Raw genomic sequence first — 15,536 nt, 5'->3', positions numbered from 1 at the left:
CTTCAAGCTTGATTATTCTCAAATCTTTCCTCTTTAATGTGCAACTTTTTTCCAACCACTTGACTATTTGCAACAAAACTTTTGATGGTTCTGTGATGAGGACTTAATATTTTAGCATCTTCAAGAGTTCTGCCTCCCTCTGTAAGACTTGTAACAATTTTTGACTTTTCATAGTCATAGAATCATAGAATCGTAGAGTTGGAAGGGACCTCCTGGTCCATCTGGTCCAACCCCCTGCTCAAAGCAGGATTCGCTAAATCATCCCAGTCAGATGTCTGTCCAGCCTCTGTTTGAAGACTTCCATTGAAGGAGAACTCACCACTTCTCGTGGCAGCTTGTTCCACTCATTGATCATTCTATCTGTCAAAAAGTTTTTTCTAATATCTAATCTGTGTCTCCTCCCATTTAGTCAGCTAAATCTCCTTTTGTGGTCCATTTTGCCAGACGAAAACAAGCTGCCTAATAATTCTGCACACTTTAAGAAAGGGTGTTGTATCCTTAGGCCGCCCCCTCCTCATTACACAATTGCACATCACCTGATCTGCTCCATCCAATAAGCATTCAAGATTATACAACTTGGAGATGGAAAATCTGCATGAAAATGATAAAGTCAAAATATTCACTTGCCTAATAATTGTGCACACAGTGAAGATACCAATGGCTGGCCACAGTGTTGACATCACTATGGATAACATTTCAAAGCTATGGAGACCTGTGTTGGTCACATAGACAGGGATAAAACCCTTTTAGCTATAATACTATTCCTTCTTCCTGCAATGGGAATAATTTGTAGTAATCTGAAGATAGTTCAGATAAGACAAACTTCTGAATGTATGTTTTCTTTTTTTCTAAATATAAAACCATATGATCGTCACAGGGGAAGATTGCATTTAATGTTCTCTGTGTTTTCAAGGTGGCTGTGACCAAGTAAATTCTCATAAATTATCGAAGAAACATGCTGACTTGTGAACCTTCCAATGATGTGTCGTGCTCAACAGGACATCAGCATCCGAATGATCACTCAACAGGATTGCTCACACGTTGCACGTCTCTTCATTTCTACTAAAATGATGAATTACTCACACAAGAGGATTGAAAACGTTAGATATGAAATCAGAATGACGATATTAAAGTTGAGGCTCATCCTTGCTGTAGCTGCACAAATATAATAGGGGAAAGAACGTAATCCTCTAATCATGTGCTACTCCAAGTGCTGAAGTTCAGGTTTTGTTAGGAAGGTTTTCTGAGATTGAAAATCTGATAATTTTTATTCAGCCCAAAAAATATCTTGCTATTTGCCACATATGTTACTGTGCATAAGTTTCAGGCAGGTGTGAGAAAAATGCTGCAAAGTAAGAATTCTTTTAGAGAATAGAGGTGCTAATAGTTTTTGTCATGACTCGAGACATGCAAACAGTAGAGATGAGCAACTTTGCCTTTTTCGGGTCGAGTCGGGTTTCATGAAACCCGACTTTCTCAAAAGTCGGGTCAAACGTAATCGGCCGATTATTGTGAAAAGTCGAAGGCCGACTGAAACACGAAACCCAATGCAAGTCAATGGAGAAGAAAAGTCGGCAGTGAGTGGACGACAGGAAACACACCTACAGTGCCCATTTTAATGCCAAAAACATCAATTCTTATTACTTAAGCTTGTCAACCTTAATTTACTTTATAATAATAGTTAGGCATTGAAAACTGGGGGTTATTTGGCTAAAGTAGTGGTGGGGTAGGGCTGGCTCCAGATTTTCGTGGGCCCTGGGCCAAAGAGTGTCACTGGGCTCCTTTAACACATGCCACAATTCATGATCCTCTGATACGGCAGAGAAATAGTGGTATAGTACAATGAAAAATACTTCACTTCTTACATCTCATGACTGATATCCATTTTAAATTCACCAATAGCTCCAAAAACGGACAGTATATTACTCCATACAGTATTATGGCCACCGCATAGTGCGCTATACAGAGTAATGAGGCCCATATATTTCTCCATACAGAATCATTGGCCCCATATAATGTTCCATACAGTATATGATGAGCTCCACATAATGCTACAGCATATTTTGGTCCCCATGGATGAAGCTCCACTGTCTTATGGGCCCAAATAATGCTCCATATATAATGGGCCCCATTTCTAATGCTCCAGTGTATAATGGGCCCTGCAAATGCTGTTCCAGTGTCTGATGTCCACCTTTGGAATGCTCCAGTGTATGGTGGGCCTCATATATCATTCTTCAGAGTATAGTGCTCCCCAAAAATTGCTGTCCCAACATTGAAAACAATTAAATAAGTCTCCTCGCTAGGGAATCCCTGTACTAGTCTGGACTCCTCGTCGTCCCCATCTTCCATCTCACTGCACTTGGACTGTTTAGACAGAGGGCGTACAGATGTGATGTCATCGCGCTCTCTGACCAGAATGTCACTGTCAGGAAACGCGTAAGACGTCACGGCGGTGGAGCAGGGAGAGGTAAGTATTTCAACTTTGCAAGTGCTGTGATCCTGAGTAAGCAGGGGGGGCCCACTCGTTGGTGACAGCACTGGCACAGGGTCCCTCATAGTACGCCGGTGTGTATGACAGCGGGTGTGCACCCCCACCGTCAGAGACACTTGATTGTACTATGAGGGACCCTGTGCCAGTGCCGTTGCGCAAGAGTGGGCCCACCCACCTGTCCAGGGCAACGGCACCCACACGGGTGCGTGCGCCAGGTGGTGACCCCGGCCTTGTGGGGGGAGGCAGCCCAGTTAGGGAGGTGGAAAAAAAGGCATATGTTGATTCAGCAGCTGCAGATGGAGTAACTGGAGAAGTCCGTGGAAGAGGAGGACAAAAGCGAGCCATTTTTCTGGCAACCTACGTGTCAGCAGGGGAAGGTGGGACAAAATCCTTTGAAACCCATGCATGGTTCATTTTAATGAAGGTTAGATCATCAACATTTTGGGTCGACAGACGGGTCCTTTTATCTGTCAGGATTGATCCAGCAGCACTGAAGACTCTTTCAGATAACACACTAGCAGCAGGGCAAGCGAGCTCCTGTAAGGCATGTTGTGCCAATTCAGGCCAGGTGTCAAGTTTACTTGCCCAATAGTCAAATGGGAATGACCGGTGAGGGAGAACATCGATATGGAAGGAGAAGTAGTTTGTTACCATAGTTGACAACTGCTGTCTCCTGTCACTTTCAATCGATGCAGTATTACAAGTCGTGGGAGCGGTACTTGAAAAATCAGTCCACAACATGGTCATGAAACCCCTGTGTCCAACGCCACTTCGGCTGTGTGCACCACGAACACCTCTTCCATGTTGCCCCCTATGGCTCGTGGGAGAAACATCACCGTCGCTGTGTGCTGGGAATGCCTCAAACAAACGGATTACCAGAATTGCTTGTTTGTTAGCCAATATTATCTCTAGTTTCTCCTGTGACATGATGTTTTGGAATTTGCCTTTATAGTGTGGATCCAGGATGCTGGCCAACCAGTAGTCGCCATCGTTCATCATTTTGGCAATGCGGGGGTCCCTTTTTAGGATCTGCGAGCACAGTCTTCGCACCTTATGGAGCAGGACTGTTAACTCCGGATAATTATTGAGGAAGCACTGCACCACCAGGTTCAAGGTGTGAGCCAGGCAAGGTTTGTGTCTGAGTTTTGAAAGGGCTATGGCTGTCACAAAATTCCGGCCGTTATCACTAACTACCTTGCCTGCCTCAAGATGTAGACTGCCCAGCCATGACTCAGTTTGTCGCTGCAAGTAGTCGGCCAGTACCTCCGCGGTGTGTCTGTTGTCGCCCAAACACATCATCTTCAACACAGCCTGCTGATGCTTACCACTAACTGTTCGATAGTGGGACACCTCGTGTGCAACACTGGCAGCTGCGGATGGAGTGCTCGTGCGACTGCGCTCTGTGGACGAGCTTTCGCTTCTGGAGGAGGAGGAAGGTCGAACGCCTACAGCCAACTGTTTCGTATACCGTGGGCTAGGCAGCACTGTCCCACCGCCGCTGTCCCCTGTGGACCCTGCATCTACCACATTAACCCAGTGCGCAGAGATGGACACGTAATGGCCCTGGCCATGCCTATTGGACCATGCATCTGTTGTGAAGTGCACCTTTCCACTCACTGATTGTTTGAGTGCATGGACAATGCGGTCTTTCACATGCACGTGGAGGGCTGGGATGGCTTTTCGTGAAAAGAAGTGCCGACTGGGTAGGTCATAGCGTGGTACTGCGTAGGCCATGAGCTCGCGGAAAGCTTTGCTTTCAACCAACCGGTAGGGCATCATCTCTAACGAGATTAGTTTGGCAGTGTGGGCGATCAAAGCCAGTGTACGCGGATGAGAGGATGAGTACTTTCTTGTCCTTAGTCAGAGTCTCTGGTAGGGTGAGCTGGACTTGGGAGCTGCATATGGTGGAACTAGCGGTGGACATAGCGGACTGAGAGAGGGTTGGTGAAGGTGTTGGTGGTGTTGCTGATGGCCTAGATTCAGTCTTTCGTAGCAATAACATTGTGATTCCATGACTGATTTGCCCTTGCGACAACACCTCGACATTTGCTGCTGGTGGTGTACTAACCGGTGGGCTTACAGTGGGGGAAGTGATGTAGCGTTGCTGACTACCTTCATTCGGAGCAGGTGCACATGTGGTACGTGAGGTTTGGTGGTCTGTCCATGCTTGCAAGTGCATGGTGGTTAAATGTCTAAGCATGCAACTGGTATTCAAATTTCTCAGATTTTTCCCTCGGCTAAAGGTCTTTGCGCACTTCTTACAGATAACTTTTACCTGATCATTAGGATTTTGTTAAAAAAAGTGCCACACTGCACTCTTCCTACTATGGAAGACATTTTGAGGCCTTGCACGCTGTGCTAATTTGACCATCTGGCCAAGCTGTCTTGCAACTCTTTTGGTTTTTGTAACCCGTTTTTGGACTGCTACGGTCCTGCCAGATAACAGCTGTTGCGATGTCGTTGCCTGCAGCGGATCCTCCTCCTCCTCTTCTGAGCTATTGGCAGCGGCAGCCTCTTCCCCCAATGGATGCCAATCTGGGTCAACAACTGGGTCATCCATCACCTCCTCTTCAATTTCATGTGCACCTTCCTCTGTGTCACCATGTAAGGTGGTATAGTATGCGGGAAGGGGCACCTGAATTTCTTCAGGGTTTGATTCTGCCTCAGTACACTGCGAGGACAATGTAGTGCTCTGAGTGAATGTACCAGCAGAAAAATCTAGCAGTGGCTGTGCATCAGTGCACTCCATGTCAGATTCATCTTGGACTGGGGAATTCACGATTTGACTTGCTAACCTAGGCATGGTATGTGAAAAGAACTCCATGGAGTAATCTGTAGTGTGGCCTGCCACATCCTTCACTTTTGCTAGGGGTGAAGGACACAAGGAAAGGTGTTGTTCCTGACCAGGAGCCTCCACTGACGACTCAGTGCTTTTATTTTATTAAACTTCAAAAGAGGAGGCGAGAGAGCTGGAGGCTATGTCAGCAATGTAAGCCAAAACTTGTTCCTGACGCTCTGGCTTTAAAAGCGGTTTACCTACTCCCAGAAAAGGGAGCCTTCGAGGCCTTGTGGAGCCTGACGATGACGCAGGCTCAACACCTCCTGCCTTAGGTGCTATTGTGCTTTTGCCACTACCAACAGATGCACCACCAACACCACCACCATCAGGACCAGCTGGCAACCCCCGCCCACTTCCGTGGCCTCTTCCACCATACTTCCTCATTTTTGTGAAAATGTACCCAAAATACCACCAGCTATATGGTACTGTAAAACAAGGTAGAAGGTGTATATAGTATTGGTGAGAATTTGAATCTCACTAGAGATTTGAGGACGCTGAACTATTGTCTCAGGCCGAGTAGAGATTACACCTCAATGTAACAGGCTGAAATTGGATGGTGTATGACAAGGTGGAGGGTGTATATAGTATTGGTGAGAATTTGGATCTCACTAGAGGTTTTAGGAGGCTGACAATGATGCTCTCAGTCCAAGTATGGACGCAGGTAGCCTAATAAGCAGCACTGCTGCAAACAAAAGGGTGGAAAAATGAACGCTTGGTAACTGTGCAGAAAAGAGGAAGAAAAGTATTTTTGCTTTTAAAAAAACAGTTTGCACAGCAGTGTGCAAACAGCAATGCAGCTATCAGGGAGCCTTATAAGGCAGCCTAATAACCAACAGAGCTGATGCACAAAAATAGAGCCTCCCCTGTCACTGCACACAAACTATTGTGTTGTACAGAGGAAATCCCTAACAGCAGAAGCAGTTTTTGGTTCTTCTTCCCTGCCTAACGCTCTCCCTTATTCTGAATCAGCAGCAGCAACCTCTCACTAATGCTAAGATCTGCAGAAGTAAGATGGCGGTCGGTGTGCACGCCCTTTTATAGCCCCTGTGATGCCACACAAAGCCAGCCAATCACTTGCATGCCCTTCTCAAAGATGGTGGTGACCGATGCCTATGTCATCGCGTTGCCCACAGTGTGCGTCCTCCATCATTGGCTGAAAAAGGGCGCTGGAAGCATCATTTGAAACGCGACTTTGGCGCTCGGGTCGCCGACCTCGTGGCCGACCTCACGCTATGGTCAGCGAAAGTCGCCGACTTTTGAATTTGACCGACCCTTTTCGCTCAACTCTAGCAAACAGGAGTCACAGGAGAGCCCTGGCAGCCATTTTTACCAAGTAATCTGCTATATACTTACTGTATCCCTACTGGGATTTCCATATGTCATTTGGACTTTCTATCTTCATACAGCGCGACTATGTGACCAAGGCCTGGAAGCGATTCGTAACGTTAAAGTCGCTTCTATCGAATAAACTTTTGCCTTGTCCGTCACTTGCACTTGTTTTGAGCAAAAATTAAAAATATATGTATTAAACCTTTGAGTGTGAGGTGAAAATTCATCTGCTTACTGATCCAGGAGTTTCCCTCTCCCGTCCACCTGTAAGGGTCGGCCAGGGCGGTAGTCGTGGCTGAGGTAAACGTCTCAGGCATGCCCTGGTCTTCCCTCACATGGACATGACAGTTCTCTGTAAGCATACCTGTTGCTCCATTCTTCTCACCTTCAGGACCTTCCCCAGGTGGCTGCACATTTTTTCCAACTTTTGGCAAAAACGAAGACACAGTCCAAGTCCAACTTTAAACAAAAAACTTTATTCTTTTGTATTCTCAGTCCGTTCTCTTCAGTTACAGCATTGACATCAGATAACACACAATTTGCCTTTTTCACTTTCCCTAGTTTCTCACTGTCTCCTTCCTGAACATTCCTGGGTCGTCCTGTCTCAGTCAGCATCACAGCATCCTCCCTGTCCAGCTTCACCATCTTTGGGAGTTCCCCTGTCTGTTTCTCCCCAGACATCTGCCCACGTAGTAAGCTGACTCATAATGATCGATCTGTGCTGCCATACTGCTGCCAACTGCCTCACTACTGTTCCATCTGTAGTGTAGTGCTTGGTGCTGCAATGTTCTGTACCGCTGTCATCTGTGGCCCTCAGGCCCTGAACGGCTGGGCTCAGGTCCTCAAATGTTACGGGGCTACCTGCCCTGTCAGGGCTACTAAACCTAACTTACTAAAATGCCAGATGCTCCCTGGCTTAAGGACAGTTAGCCCCTCCAACATTAACTATTGTCATGCCGCCCACGCCGCTCCTTGCACCGCCGCGGCCACCTCCTGCCTCGCCGCGGTCCTCCGATCCCTGGCACACTCACCCGGCATCCCTGCGCACTCCCGCTCTGCCTCCTGCTCCGGCTTCCCGACGGGCGCACGCCTGCGCTGTGTTTAGCAGCGCACGTGCACTCAGTTCTGCCTATGGCGGCCGCTCATGTTTCCCTGCTCGCGGTGCACCCTGACCCGGAAGTCCTTCAGCCTCTCCCCTTATCAGGCCGCCCCTTCCTCCTGGCGGTGCCTGATTATCTTTTGTGCCTTGCAAGTGATCCTGGCCCCACGTCCTGCCGTGCATTCCCCTGCCAGCAGTTCGTTGCCTGTGCCTGTCTCTTACTCTCCTTCTCCGTGTTCCTCTCTCCTAGTGCCTGCCTGCCCGTGGTCCTGTCCTGCCTCGTTCCTGAGTCTCAAGCCTTGTCCTCCAGCCCATGCCTCCGCCTTGCTGTCTCCTCCATGTTGCTGTCCTGCCTCCCGGCATCGCAGTCCTATTCGTCGTCCGTGGTCCAGTCCTGTCGGTTCCACGCAAGCCTCTCCGGTCCCCCGTGGCTACTTCTGGGTCTCTCCCCTGGGTACCAGCTACTGTGGCGATAGTCTTCCTTGGGTCTGCCCCTAATGCTCCCTGTATAGGGGGTGGTACACCAGATCAGCTCGCCCGAGGGAGGTTCGTTGCCACTGTCCAGCGGGTCCACCCCGGGAGCTCCTCCAAAGGTCTCACAGTATAATCAGGCCATGGACCCCGCTGGTACCTCTGCCGCCGCCCAAAAGGAACTAGCATTCCTGCGGGAAAATCAGACCCAGATCATGGCATTTTTGAAGACCATGGAATCATAGAATCGTAGAGTTGGAAGGGACCTCCTGGACCATCTGGTCCAACCCCCTGCTCAAAGCAGGATTCGCTAAATCATCCCAGACAGATATCTGTCCAGCCTCTGTTTGAAGACTCCGATCTGGGGAGCGCGTCCCAGCTAGCCAGTCTCCAGCAGGAACTCGCCCAGCAGCGAGACACCCAAGCCCACATGCTTAATTTCATGGTCTTGGTGGATAATCGACTGCTCTCCCTACAGGCTGCCGCTCCGGCTCCGCTTCCACATCCTTCCCCCCATTTGGCTAAACCTCCACGGTACACCGGAGATCCCAAGCTGTGTCTGCGGTTCCTTAACCAATGCCAGTTGCATTTTGAATTATTGCCACAACAGTACCCCACCGACCGAGCCAAAGTGGCCCTTGTGGTATCCCACTTGGAGGGTGAGGCACTGGCTTGGGTAAACCCCCTGTGGGAGCGAGACGATCCTCTGGTCTCCCAACTCGCCCCCTTTCTGGAGACTTTTCTCAAAGTCTTCGACGAGCCCGGGCGCCTCGTGTCTGCCATCGAGTCCTTATTTAATCTCCGCCAGGGAACTCTCTCGGTGGGCCAGTACGCCATCCAGTTCCGTACGTTGGCTTCCGAGCTAGGATGGAACAATGAGGCCCTGGTAGGAGCCTTTTGACGTGGCTTGTCCGCTCGAATTAAAGACGAGTTGGCAGGGCGAGACACACCAACGTCCCTGGAAAACCTCATTTTCCTGGCGATGCGTATCAATCTACATTTCCAGGAGCGTACCCGCGAAGCTGTCAGGGAGAGAAGATTTCCTCGCTCGTCTCCAGCTACACGCAGTCCTCCTCGCTCGCGATTTTCCACCGTGGCTGCAGCTCCAGAGCCCATGCAGGTGGACCGATTCCAGCCGGCTGAGCAGCGTCGCCAGGAGAGACTCACACAAGGTCTCTGTCTCTATTGTGGCAGCGCCACCCATCTCCTGCGTTCTTGTCCGGTGAGACCGGGAAACGCCTCCACCTAGGACAGGTAAGAGGCCTCCCTAGGTGTCAATGACACCTCTCTACCTTTGACCCTCTCTGTCTTGTTGAACCAGGGTTCTAAACATTCTTCAGAGGTAGCTTATATAGATTCTGGGGCAGCAGGGAACTTCATCCAGCTCGAGGCGGTAAAAAGATTGCGGATACCTGTCAGGTCCTTGGAGACTCCTCAGCAGTTAGCGTCAGTCAACGGTGCTCCCCTACGGGAGACCTTGGTCACCGAAGAGGTGGAGTTACAGCTTGGAGCCTTGCATTGGGAGAGGATAGTCTTCTTCGTACTGCCATCATTGTCTCATACGCTTCTCTTAGGCCTTCCTTGGTTAAGGATACATGAACCTGTTCTGGATTGGCGGTCTGGAGACATCCTTCATTGGGGTCAGTCCTGCCAGACTAAGTGCCTCCTTCCTGTTCAGCCTCTTAAGACTTTGTGACCAGTCACGGTGCCTGCAGACTTGCCTTCGGCCTACTGGGCCTTCGCCGACGTCTTCGATAGGAAAGAGGCAGAGAGTCTTCCCCCGCATCGTCTGTATGATTGCCTGATCGATCTTGTTCCAGGCTCTACTCCTCCTAGAAGCCGAATCTATCCTCTGAATCCTCTTGAGTCTCAAGCCATGGCCGAGTACATCCAGGAAAATTTGACCAGAGGCTTTATCCAGAAGTCTTCACCTGCTGGTGCAGGTTTCTTCTTCGTCAAGAAGAAGGACGGGTCTCTTCGTCCCTGTATTGATTATCGGGGTCTTAATGAAATTACGATCAAGAATAAGTACCCGCTGCCTCTCATCCCAGGGTTGTTCGATCGGCTGCGGGGAGCACAAATCTTTACTAAACTGGATCTCCTTGGGGCTTACAACCTCATCCGTATTCACTCCGGAGATGAATGGAAGACCGCCTTCAACACCAGGGACGGGCACTACGAATATCTGGTCATGCCCTTCGGTTTGTGCAACGCCCCCGCAGTATTCCAGGAGTTTGAAAATGTCATTTTCCGAGACCTTCTGTACTCCTGTGTGGTGGTGTATCTGGATGATATTCTCGTCTTCTCTCCGGACCTGTCCACCCACAGAAGAAATGTCCATCAAGTACTGCTGCGTTTGAGGGAGAATCGCCTGTATGCCAAGCTGGAGAAGTGTGCCTTTGATCAGACGTCCCTTCTGTTCCTGGGTTACATCATCTCCGACTTGGGCTTACGCATCGATCCAGAAAAGGTGTCCGCTGTGCTCAACTGGCCGCAGCCTCATGGTGTTAAAGCAATTCAGCGGTTTCTCAGCTTCGCGAACTATTACCGGCAATTTATTCCTCATTTTTCTTCTTTGTCTGGTCCCATCTCCTCGTTGATCCGCAAGGGGGCTAATCCTCATGTCTGGTCATCTGAGGCCAAGAACGCCTTCCTGTCTCTGAAGCAAGCCTTTGCCACTGCACCCGTGCTCCAGCGTTCTGAGACCAACAAACCTTTCATCCTCGAGGTTGATGCCTCGGCAACTGGGGCCTGAGCAGTACTTTCTCAGAGAGCTTCCTCCGGACGGCTGGGTACTTGCGGTTTCTTCTCCAAGGCGTTCTCCACTGCGGAATGGAACTACTCCATCGGTGACAGGGAACTGCTGGCCATCAAGTTGGCACTGGAGGAGTGGAGGTACCTATTGGAGGGAGCTATACATCCTTTTAAAATTTACACGGATCATAAGAACTTAGCCTACATCCGATCTGCACTGAGACTCAACCCCCGGCAAGCCAGGTGGTCCCTGTTCTTCGGCCGTTTCGATTTCGAACTTCACTTCCGCCCCGGCAACAAAAATCTCAGGGCCGATGCCTTGTCCAGGTCCTTCTTGTCTGCAGATACTGAGGAGGAACCCACGCACATCATGGATCCTTCCAGGCTCATCACGGTGGCACCTGTCACTTTAACTTCTCTACCTCCTGGTAAAACTTTTGTGCCCAAAAGAGACCGGAGGTGAGTCTTATGCTGGGGGCATGCCTCTAAACTCGCGGGTCATGCTGGTCTTAAAAAAACGCTCATCCTCGTGTCCCGCTACTACTGGTGGCTTACCTTTCTCCATGATGTCCGAAGTTTTGTTGCCTCCAGCCCATCCTGTGCCAAGAACAAGGTTCCGAGGCAGCTGCCCTCTGGTCTTTTACACCCGCTTCCAGTCCCTTCGGCTCCGTGGCAACACGTTGCAATGGACTTCATTACCGATCTACCTCGGTCTTCGGGTTGTACCGTCATCCTTGTGGTCATGGACAGATTCTCCAAAAAGGCACACTTCATCACCCTTCCTGGTTTACCCTCAGCACCTGACTTGGTGAAAGTTTTTATCCATCATATCTTTCGCCTCCATGGTCTACCTCAACATATTGTTTCGGACAGAGGAGTTCAGTTCACCTCTCGATTTTGGAGAGCTTTATGCCAGTCTATGAGCGTTACTCTTGACTTCTCTTCAGCGTACCACCCACAGTCCAACGGACAAGCTGAGCGGACTAACCAGTGCCTGGTGAATTATCTCCGTCACGTCTCTAATGCCCACCAGAATGACTGATCTGACTTACTCCTGTGGGCTGAATTCACATATAACAATCACTCCCGTGAATCTTCTGCAAAGTCGCCTTTCTTTGTCGTCTATGGAAAAAAAGAAAAAAGAATAACACACACCAACATAACTAGTGTAATGGGGTATACCATATACTGAGTACTGCCAATGAAAAGATTAATGACAACCCCATAAAATGCATGGTGTTATGGACAGAGTAAAGACCATTTGTCACATAAATGTACAAGAGGGAGGGAGAAAGAAAATCTTCCTCATAACAAAACAGGTCATAAATAAAATTGCTTTATTTTGAATGCAGGGCAAGGAACAATACATTAAAATTTACATAAGTTGGTAACCTGTCATGAAAAAAGATACCAAAGGTCCTAACGTGTCGATCAAATGTAGCCCAAATAGAAAGGACAAGAGAAAAAATACAAAAATGTACTATCAGCCACACACAATATAAAGTGGGAATATAACCCACTCAGTGTAGCAGTAATACCATCATACCACATATTGCAAAGTCATAATATACGATAGTAGCGTGGAAATCCCACCAGATATAACCATAAAAATGGGTTACACAAAGTCATGACACGAAAAGTATATTTGTAGCCCAAGTAGAAAGGGAAAAAAGAAAAAAATCCCAATAATGTTATGTCAGCCACACGCAGTATAAAGTGGGAATATAACCCACTCAGTGTAGCAGTAATACCGTCATACTGACTACTACAAAGTCATGACATGCGATAATAACATGGAATTCCCACCTGGTATGACCATAATATCATTAAGATGGATTACATGAAGTCCTAACACAAAAAGTACATTTTTCCCATATTACCAGATAAAGTGTCCGTGCAGAGCGACAAGTGAGGAACCAGGTACCCGCCCCGACGCGCGTTTCGGGAACCTTCGTCAGGGGGCGCTATGACACAGTAATCCACAGTGCTCTTTATATTGCAGACACCGGAAGGGCCAGTCCATGTATTGGACGGAAGTCACTTAGCGCTGCCCGGGTAACCGTGGACCCGCCCTCACGCTCGGTAGATGGACAGCCATGACGCCCGGATGACGCGGGGCCCCACGTGACCGGACGCCCAAAGCCGCCATGCACCAGCCAGGGGGAGGGACCAACAAGTCCCACAATGTAAATCGGGCATGCGCATAGCAAACTTGGTTGGGGGCAGTAAGTCCAACAAATCTAAAAGGTAGCAGTATACGCACTAAGGGGCAGAATCGCCAGTACAGTATCAAGCATAAAAAATATATAGCGTATTGGTAACACGCGCGATAGAGAAAAACATTACATAATAATAACATAAACTCATTAAACTAAACATATTAATATAATCACAAATATAGACCTTATATAGGAGTAAATAAACTCCTACTACAAACCAAACAGATGGTAATGATCAAATACCACCACTATGTTTGGATATGAAATATCAAATATATATTAAAAAAGGGAGAAAAAGTTCACAAAGCGGTGTTACCAATATGTTATATATGTGCCCGTTGTCCGTGACACTAATGCTACTACTTCAAAAGGATAGAAAGTGCACAAAAACGAATCCACACATGTATCGCTGATATATATCCAAATAGCACAAGTATTCCCAGAGCAACCTTGAAAAACACCGCATAAAGTATATGCCACCATAAAAATGGGCATATACATATAATTCCATATATAGTACATAGCCAAATTCAGCTTGAAATACCCTTTTAGTGGACATAATTATTTGCAGCATATTTACAAAAAAACCCAAGCATATTGACAGCGGGATTCAAAATAAATCGACCCCAACTATGCAAAGTCCATAACATAAAATTCGTCACATGGCATTCTTCAATGTGAAGATCCACAGGATGGAATATGGTCCTCTTCATCATATATCCACAAGGCATTCCGGAAATCCACAGTATGGAGCATTGTAAATACTAAAAAAAGTTAAAACAAGGGGAAGTTAAAAACAACAAACAAAAAACAGCTATTTACCAAAGATAAACACCTACTCCAAAAAAGGGGCAAAACTTAAACTTTCGTTCAACCCATGAGGGTGCACAGTATTGAGTGTCCAGATCCATCTGGATTCGAGGCGCGCCAATCTGGAGGACATTCTACCACTCCTGATGCCCGCATCAACCATATCAATACCCTTAAATCTGATCAATTTACTGTCGCTATTGTGAAACAATTTAATATGACGTGGAATTGTTTTCAACATGGATGCGTCCGTGTGGTCAGCCGCCGCCTCAATTCCCAAGACGTGTTCACGTACTCGCACCTTAAATTGGCGCGATGTCAATCCCACATAAATAAGCCTGCATGGACAGGTGGCATAATAAATGAATGATAAAGCTGGCCTATCAGGTAAAATTTTGGAGATAATCGGATCCACTTGTAGGATTGGCCATGATTTCAAAAGTGCCCTGCGGATACTGTCAGCTTTAGAGTTATAATTAGTCACAAACCTAACCTGTTGAAAATTTTCCGACAGAGCTCTTTGTTTGTTACCATAAAGGAGAGAGGCACGCGAAGTAAATTTAGCCCTGTGGTATGCCCAGCTTTATCATTCAGGAGAGCTAGGAACCTTAAGGATCATCTGACCCACAGTCTTTTTGTGGGTGAAGTAAAGACTACATTCCTGGATGTTGTTCCCAGTCGACGTGGATGCCGTCCCTGTGGTCACTGCGTTGCCTGTCCCAATATTGATCGATCTTCCACTTTTGTGGACTCGAATGGGAAGGTCTTCCGCATTAAGAAAACTATTACTTGTGAGACCCGCCATGTGATTTATTATGCCACCTGTCCATGCAGGCTTATTTATGTGGGATTGACATCGCGCCAATTTAAGGTGCGAGTACGTGAACACGTCTTGGGAATTGAGGTGGCGGCTGACCACACGGACGCATCCATGTTGAAAACAATTCCACGTCATTTTAAATTGTTTCACAATAGCGACAGTAAATTGATCAGATTTAAGGGTATTGATATGGTTGATGCGGGCATCAGGGGTGGTAGAATGTCCTCCAGATTGGCGCGCCTCGAATCCAGATGGATCTGGACACTCAATACTGTGCACCCTCATGGGTTGAACGAAAGTTTAAGTTTTGCCCCTTTTTTGGAGTAGGTGTTTATCTTTGGTAAATAGCTTTTTTTTTGTGTTTGTTTATTTTAACTTCCCCTTGTTTTAACTTTTTTTAGTATTTACAATGCTCCATACTGTGGATTCCGGAATGCCTTGTGGATATATGATGAAGAGGACCATATTCCATCCTGTGGATCTTCACATTGAAGAATGCCATGTGACGAATTTTATGTTATGGACTTTGCATAGTTGGGGTCGATTTACTTTGAATGCCGCTGTCAATATGCTTGGTTTTTTTTGTAAATATGCTGCGAATAATTATGTCCACTAAAAGGGTATTTCAAGCTGAATTTGGCTATGTACTATATATGGAATTATATGTATATACCCTTTTTTATGGTGGCATATACTTTATGCGG

This window comes from Dendrobates tinctorius, unplaced genomic scaffold (assembly GCF_039654945.1).
Source record: "Dendrobates tinctorius isolate UK_male_01 unplaced genomic scaffold, ASM3965494v1 ptg000049l, whole genome shotgun sequence".
NCBI lineage: Eukaryota > Metazoa > Chordata > Amphibia > Anura > Dendrobatidae > Dendrobates > Dendrobates tinctorius.
Note: the sequence above shows the minus strand (reverse complement) of the source record.